Source organism: Caretta caretta, chromosome 2 (genome assembly GCF_965140235.1).
Source record: "Caretta caretta isolate rCarCar2 chromosome 2, rCarCar1.hap1, whole genome shotgun sequence".
NCBI lineage: Eukaryota > Metazoa > Chordata > Testudines > Cheloniidae > Caretta > Caretta caretta.
Window position 1 is genome coordinate 269922451 of NC_134207.1, and position 8441 is coordinate 269930891.

Here is an 8441-nt window from a genome sequence, read left to right on the forward strand (position 1 = left end):
CTAATGCCGTTCTGGAGGAACTGGTACTAGGGTTGCTGCTATTCAATATTTTCAGCAGTGATCGGGCAGTCAATATAAAATCACCACTCATAACATTTGCAGGTGACACCATGTGGTGGCACGGCAACTGATGATGAGAGGACAGCAATAGAGAATCACTGGGCAAGCTGGGCCCAGTCAAACAAAATGCGTTTTAAGATGGCCAAATATAAAGTGATAGATGTAGGAAAAAGAAATGCTGGCTTGCCCTCCAGACTGGGGGACTGGCTTCTGGGAAGCAGTGACTCTGGAAAGGGTCTAGGGCTGAGAGTGGACAGGTGATTGGCTATGAGCTCCCAGTGTGAAGGAGGCAAAAGGGGCTAATGTGATCCTTGGATGTATAAACAGGAGGTGTGAGGAGGTGATTTGGCCTCTGTACACAGCCCTGGTGAGACTGAAACTGGAATCCTGTGGACAGTTCTGGTGTCTGTATTTTTTAAAAGATGTAGAACAATTGGAGAGGGTGCAGGAGACAGCCACAAACCTGATCTGAGTGCTGGAGAAAATGCCTTGCAGGGAGAGACTCCATGAGCTCCATCTGTTTAGCTTACCAAAAAGATTGAGAGGTGACTTGATCTCCGTGTCTAAGGACCTTCACAAGGAGAAAATACCAAGTACTGACAGGCTCTTTAATCCAGCAGAGAAGGGCAGGGCAAGAACCAATGCCTGGAAGCTGAAGCCAGACAAATTCAAATTGGAAATAAGGCACAATGTTTTAAATAAGGGTGATTAACCGTTGGAACCAACTCCCAAGGCCAGTGGTAGATTCTCCAGCTCTTCATGTTTTCTAATCAAGACTGGAGGCATTTCTGGAAGTTTGCTTTAGTCAAACACAAGTTACTGGGCTCAATGTAGGGGTAACTGGGTGAAATTTAAGGGCCTGGGATATACAGGTGGTCGGTCTCGATGATTTTATAGTCCTGCCTGTCCTTAATTTGATTAATCTGTAAGTACAGCATCAGTTAATAAAGATTCTAGAGTTTAAACCAAAAGCCGAGATCTAGGATGAGGCAACGCTACACCTGAATGAAGCTTCCCTGAGTCCTTCAAACATTGCATAGGCTGAGCCTCCCAAAGCTGGTACCTGATGTTTGAAAAGCACAAAGCAAGTGGAGGCAATTCAGGGTGGAAATGGGAAAAAATCCTTTCTCCTGCACTTTGTCTTGGCTATTTAGATTATGAAATCTTTGGGGACGAAACTGGGTTTTACTGGGCCATGTCTGCACTACAAACTGGTTTGTCCAAGTTACATCGGCCTACAGCCACCATTGTCTGCCTACGTGGCTGCTTGCATTGGCTCTGTGTGGACTCCCCAGGGGTCCTTGAGTTAGTGTCAAGTGCAGTGCACCACAGGTAGGTATCCCAGCATGCCACACGCCACCTTCCAGGATAATGGCTTTGGGGGAATGTTCACAGTGTTGTGGGGTAGTAATGACTTGCCCAGAGAGCTCTGGGTGCTACAGATCAGGTTTCCAGCATGCAACTTCTCCATCCCATAATGACATCCATAGTCCATAATTTTTGCACCATTTAAAAAAAATCCCACAAGCCTGTACAGCACTTTTCAGTGCCTGCCACCTCTTAGCGAAGCACAGAGCATGCAAAACTCTGCACTATTCTTATGAACATTGCAGCTCCAGGATGCACAATGCTCCTGTATTTGCAGACTCACAGGAAGGTCTGCAACAGGGGACGTGATGCCATCTTTAAGGACAGTTTCCTGAGGTACTTCGCAAAAAACAATTCAGGGTTGCTGGTGGCATGCACAGAGCAGCTGCCCTTGGTGGAGCGATGCTTCTGAGCCCTAACTGGAGGGATCACATCGTAATGCAGTTTTGGGATGAGCAGGGGCTGCAGAACTTTCGGATTCAAAAGGCCACGTTCCTGGCCGTGTGTGCCAAGTTCACCCCAGCCCTCCAGCGCAATGACACCAGCATGAGAACTGTACTGACAATGAAAAAGTGAATGGTGATCACACACGGGCAGCTTCCAATGCCGGAATGCTGGTCAGTGGGAAATCATTTTGGAGTTGGCAAATCCACAGTGGGAGCTGTTGTCATGCAAGTGTGCAGGGCCATCAATCATCTTCTGCTATGCAGGACGGTGACCCTCAGCAATGTGCAGGAAATAGTGGATGGATTTGCAGTAATTGGGTTCCTGAAACACGTTGGGGTGATAGATGACACACGTCCCTATGTTGGCACCATCCCACCTTGCCACAGAGTACAGCAACAGAAAGGGCTAGTTTTCTATGGTTTATGCAAATATTGGTGGATCATCAGGAGACTTCACCAACATCACTGTAGCTGGCCAGGGGAAGTGTATGATGCTTGCATCTTTAAGAACACAGGGCTGTTCCGAAAGCTGCACACAGGGACATTCTCTCCTAGCCAGCAGATCACCATTAGCGATCGTGAAATGCCAGTAATGATTTCTGGAGACCCAGCCTGCCCTGCCTTATGGAGCTGTACACCAGCCACCTTGACAGCGCCAAGCGAAGATTCAGCAACTGGCTCAGGAGATGCGTTGAATGTTGAATGTCTCCTTGGTAGAGTGAAGGGACGCTTGCTGGAGTTTACTAACTTGATTAGATCTTAGTGAGAAAAACATCCCAATGGTTATAGCTGCCTGTTTTGTCCTGCATAAGATCATAGAATCCTAGAATATCAGGGTTGGAAGGGACCTCAGGAGGTCGACTAGTCCAACCCCCTGCTCAAAGCAGGACCAACCCACAACTAAATCATCCCAGCCAGGGCTTTGTCAAGCCTGACCTTAAAAACTTCTAAGATAGGAGATTCCACCACCACCCTAGGTAACGCATTCCAGTGCTTCACCACCCTCCGAGTGAAAAAGTTTTTCCTAATATCCAACCTAAACCTCCCCCACTACAACTTGAGACCATTACTCCTTGTTCTGTCATCTGCTACCACTGAGAACAGTCTAGAGCCATCCTCTTTGGAACCCCCTTTCAGGTAGTTGAAAGCAGCTATCAAATCCCCCCTCACTCTTCTCTTCTGCAGACTAAACAATCCCAGTTCCCTCAGCCTCTCCTCATAAGTCATATGTTCCAGACCCCTAATCATTTTTGTTGCCCTCCGCTGGACGCTTTCCAATTTTTTCACATCCTTCTTGTAGTGTGGGGCCCTGGACACAGCACTCCAGATGAGGCCTCACCAATGTCGAATAGAGGGGAACGATCACATCCCTCGATCTGCTGGCAATGCCCCTACTTATACATCCCAAAATGCCATTGGCCTTCTCGGCAAGATCTGTGAGGTAAAGGGAGAAAAGCTTCTGCCAGGGTTGGGGTGGAGTGGCTGGCCGCTGACTTTGAACAGCCAGAGACAAGGGCCATTACATGAGCCCAAGGTGGAGTTAGGCGGTGGAGGGAGGTTTTGAAAGAGCACTTGAATGGTCAGCCCTGGGAGTGTGTGTTTGTTGGGCCTAGAGCTTTGTGCAGGGCTTGTGGTACATTTATAAATCTGTCTGGGTGTTTTCCTGAAGTATGAATGTTGTGGTGCTTGGTGTGTGTTTACAAGTACAGCTTGCTTTGGCTACCAGTCTGCAATATTTGCTGGGAACTAGAAGATCATTTGATTTGCCAAAAATAGAACTTTTAACAAGTGGGGGGAAAACAGTGCACTGTGCAGAAAGTCAATGGTCACAAAAACCCCACAGGTGACATTATACAAATGTAACATAGCTTAACGGGGTGAAAATTTGAAAGTGGAAAGGAATGAACTTTTACATCTATTTGAGTACACAAAGGCAGCCCATTGTGGCTACTCATACACTAGCCGTGGTTCTCTCAGGTCAGTGTATGTCAAACTGGTATTCCTTGCTGTCCCCCAGTGTGGCGTGATGTGGAGTGGTTGCCACGTGGTATGTTGGCAGGTGTAGGGAGCAGCGACCATGGAGTCCTCCAAGGACTGCAAAAGTGGGATTTTTGGACCTGTAGGTCAGCCAGGGTCTGCAGCATTTGAGTTAGCTGCCTGAGATGATCCATTGGCCTGGTGCATTTCCCACTCTGTGTCCTGCAGGGCCTTTCTCTTGGCCACTCCGTCCTTCTCCAGGCTGTTGGTCATATCAGCCCGCCTGTGCAGCTCTAGCTTGCAGGATCTCACAGAACATGTTCTCCCTGGTTCTCTTCTTTCTCCTCACGAGGGTCAGATGTTCTGTGGGTGTGGCGAGGGCATCCTTTAAAGCTGCTCCACCAGAAGCTGCTGATAGAAACAGCCAGATGGACCTTAGATTTACAGTCGAAAGGGGAAGAAAAGCTTCAGAACTCCCTTCCCTTTTTCCCAGAAACACTCTTAATTAGAAATGCTCCACTTCAGCGCTAGAGCCCCTCGGCCCAGCGTGGCTCTTCGGCCCCAGCCCTTGTGAGTACGGCCCATCAGGGCGAGGGGGGAAAGAGTTTCTGTTGCGTGAAGCTATAAGATGTTGGTCCCTATTCGATGGGTACGAGCTCAGGGCAACGTCACTGAGTACTGGCGCGATTTCCCAAAGGCAATGGTGATTTTAGCTGATAACTCACCCGTGAGGGTCACAGAGCATAGCTGCTACTGGCCCCCCAAGCCGCCTGGGACCGTATGCTGCTCGTCTGGGTACTGCCGTCATCTCCCCGCCAGCTGGACTCATCGCAGAGTGGCACAGGAAAGTGTTCTACGCGGAGGAAGAAATACAGCAGCCAACCCTGGAAACCTCCGGGACAGGACTGCAGAGCATCTCCACGCACGTGTCATCAGTCTCCCTGAGGAGGATAAACGGGGCAGCCCTGGGCACATACCCAAAGTGTTCCACATGGGCCCCCCCACCTGACTCAACAGGGGAATGAACGGCAGATGCCAACTCTCCCTCTGTGTGTGGTCGCTCTGCCTCTGTCCCTTCGAGGAAAACAACGAAACATTGAACGCTTTGTCTTGTGAACTTGGAGCTGGGCCGGGCGCCATCTTTAAATGTAACAGTGTAAAGAAAAGTGCATGCACACACTTACCCAAGTTCCCTTCCCCTCCATCGGGCTCGTCCGCGCTTGCATGGGGGGACAGGCTAAACCAGAGGTCCCCAAAGTGTGGGCCCCCCCCCCTCAGGTGGCACAGAGGAACGCGGTGGGGCCCAGACTAGCCCCCACGGGGGCAGGGAAGAAGCATCACCCAGCCCCTCCTCGCCCCCAGCTCTGCTCCAGTCTGGCCCCCAACTGTGTCCTTGGCTCCTGGCCCTGGGCCTGGCCCCATCCCCAGCCTTGGTACAGCTCTGCTCTCGGCCCCGTGCCAGCTCCAAGCCTCAACCACTGGCCGCAGCTCCATTCCTGGCCTGGGGCCGAGGCTGGGGGCAAGGCCAGGAGCTGAGCCGCACCTGGCTGCCAGCCTGCCTGCCAGCCCCCACCGCAGCCCGGCTGTGGCCCCACTCCCTGCCCCACTCTCACCCCCAGCTGTGTGGCCCTAGCCTCAGCCCCCTTACCCCTGTCCACACCCCTCACCCCTGGAGTCATAGAATCATAGAATATCAGGGTTGGAAGGGACCTCAGGAGGTCATCTAGTCCAACCCCCTGCTCAAAGCAGGACCAATCCCCAATTAAATCATCACCCTAGGTAACTCATTCCAGTGTTTCACCACCCTCCTAGTGAAAAAGTTTTTCCTAATATCCAATCTAACCCTCCCCCACTGCAACTTGAGACCATTACTCCTCCTTCTGTCATCTGCTACCACTGAGAACAGTCTAGAGCCATCCTCTTTGGAACCCCCTTTCAGGTAGTTGAAAGCAGCTATCAAATCCCCCCTCATTCTTCTCTTCCGCAGACTAAACATCCCCAGTTCCCTCAGCCTCTCCTCATAAGTCATGTGTTCCAGTCCCCTCATCATTTTTGTTGTCCTCCGCTGGACTCTTTCCAATTTTTCCGGCTCGGGGGGGCAAGGGGCACAGACAGGGGTAAGGGGGGGGCGTGACCCTCAAAAGTTTGGGGACTGCTGGGCTAAACTGTGGTGGAGTCTCCAACAGATCCAGGCTCATGGCATGGCTGCAGTCGCCTGCCACGTCTCCCTGTCCTCTTCGCTGGTGTTGATGGCATGGGGCCTCTGTCACAGGCTCCTCCAAGCTTCCCACAATGAGCTGGGGGGTGCCGATCAAAGGACGCCCTGCAGTTCACGGCAGAGGTGGCATGTCTGTGGCACAGCACCGGAACTATTGGTGTGCTCCCTGGCCGCGTGGTGTCCCTGGGCGTGCACGCAGCGCTGCAGCTGATCCTGGCTGTACCCCTTTGCTGCAGCCCTGGTGCAACCTGCTCGCAGGTGGCCACGTTTCTACGGCCGGTGCATCGCTGCATTTGCACAAGCTCCTCTCCCCACAGGCCCAGGAGTTCCAATGCTTCCTGTCTCCGGCAGGCAGGCGCACGGCTGGTGCCCCTCGGCCTGCAGGGGCCCGGCAGGGTCAGCTGGGCAGAGGCACACGGCGAAGGAGAGCTGCTAGGTGTGTCGCCACGGTGGGCAATCAGGAAAAAGCATTTCAAAAACCCGCAGAGGGTTTTTCAGGGGAGAGGCCTCACGCCTGGTCTCTGTGACCCCTGGGCCGTGGCATTTAAAACGGTGACCAGAGCAGTCACTGGTGCAGGGAATGGGGCATTCGGGGACAGCTGCTGGAGGAGCATTGGGGCCAACACAAGTCGTGCAGTGTCTGCGTTCACGCTGTGTGAACCTCAGGCGGTTGCCCATGGCTCTACGCCATGGGGGGGGTTACTGTGTCTGGAACAGGGCACTTACCTCGGCTGGAGCCACATGCACAGAGAGGTTGCCACAGGTGACGTGCGTCGCCCTAACTTTGTCGTGTCGACCAGAGGGCCTAGGGCTCTGGGGCGCAGCTGCTTCCCCTGTGCACCACAGAGAAGACAGGAGCAGATCAGCGAGGGGCGGGGGAGAAATAGACACACAACTTGTCTGACGGGGGAGCAGAGAAAGGCATCGCAGGACTTGGGTATTTTTATCGGCTCCCTTACAGCGAGGCAGTGAAATCGAAAGGAAAGCCGTGCCTTTGTCTAGCAGACCCATAGCAGGTTCTAAGGGCGCGGTCTCCTCTCAGGGCCGTCTGACGCCCAGCACTGTGGCCCTGAGGGCTGCATTAGGACTGTATTTGCACTACTGTCCTGCGCCGGAGCCCTTGTCACGGACCAGGTGCCCCCACCCTGCACAGGTCTGGGCACTACCTTTGACAACCCATCCAGCTAGTGCGTAGGGAGGCGCTGGGGGGCAGCCAGCTGGGCTCGTTGCCCTGGGAGCCGCATGGACAGGTCAGCCTGGGCCCAGCTTGTCTGAGAGCTGCCCCTTCCTGCGATGTCACTGCACGTCTCAAGATTTTCGGTGTTCTTTATTTTTAAAGGCGCGTCTCGGGGGCTCGTGATGGATGGCAGAAATGTATTTTCCCCTCACCCAAAGCATCCGTCTCCCAGTGATGTCAGTGGGGCCGAAGCCAGCCACGTAATTAGTTGTACTCAGGGTGCCACAGGCAGGCAGTGAGGAGATGGGACAGAGAAAGCCAGTGGGGGTATATGCGAGTATGGGGCACAGAAGGGGCAGGAGACAGATGAGAAAGTAGCAGGTGACGGTAGGAGGCAGGATACAGGAGACTGTTCGGGAGCAGGAAGAGGGGCTGCAAGAGGTGCAGGAGACCGGGTGGGGTCATGGGCACACAGGACGAGGAGGGAGGCAGGTGAGTGACAGGGTAGGGGATGGCAGCTCCTGCACCCCAGCGGGTAGGCAAGAGTAAGTGACCCACCCCCCCCCCCACCCCCCCGGAGGCAGGTGGGCGGCTTGACTCTTTTGTGCGTATGTAGGCTGAGTTTTGATCGTGCAGGAGCCCGCAGGCTCTGCGGGCGGGGGGCCTCCAGCAGGACGCGCCACCAATCGCGTTTTTCAGTCTGGTCCCTGCGGGCCAAGTCTGCGGTAGGAAAGGTTTGCCCGGCTGCAGCTGGACCATGCCACGGAAGGAAGTGTGCACAAGGAAGTGTCATTGTCAGGTGTCATTCTGTGCGGTAACCTACTGTCACGGACTGCTCGGGCCCTGTGTCAGCCTGATCCCACGCGAGCCGGGCCCCACAGCCCGCAGTCAGCACTGGTAGCTATGCGACTCACGCCCCCCGCAGGCCCACACAGGTGGTGCGCCAACCACTGGAGCCACGTGGGCAGTGTCGCGGGGCGGGTGCCCTCCAGAAGGGCTCCCGGAAACAAGGGCAGCTTTGCTCCCAGTCCCCGTGGGGTGGCGTGAGAGCCGGGGGCTGGTCAGAGCACGGGTAAGGAGGTCACTCGTTCACAGTCACAGCGTTCAATAAGTCAGCAGTACCCATCCGTACCGGAGCTGGCGATTTCCCACTGTCAGCAATGGGCTCGTTGCCCCATCCCTCCAAATCCCCAGG

At 54.0% G+C, this 8441-nt stretch overlaps 1 long non-coding RNA gene across 1 annotated transcript; it reads right to left on the bottom strand.

Moving 5' to 3' along the window:
- Positions 1-3671: 3671 nt before the first annotated feature.
- LOC125633042 (uncharacterized) lies at positions 3672-7804 on the bottom strand. Its single transcript, XR_007355471.2, has 3 exons — positions 6796-7804; positions 4577-4792; positions 3672-4262 (listed from the first exon to the last, which is right to left on the bottom strand). It is a non-coding gene; the product is annotated as an uncharacterized LOC125633042 (long non-coding RNA).
- Between the last annotated feature and the right edge of the window lie 637 nt (positions 7805-8441).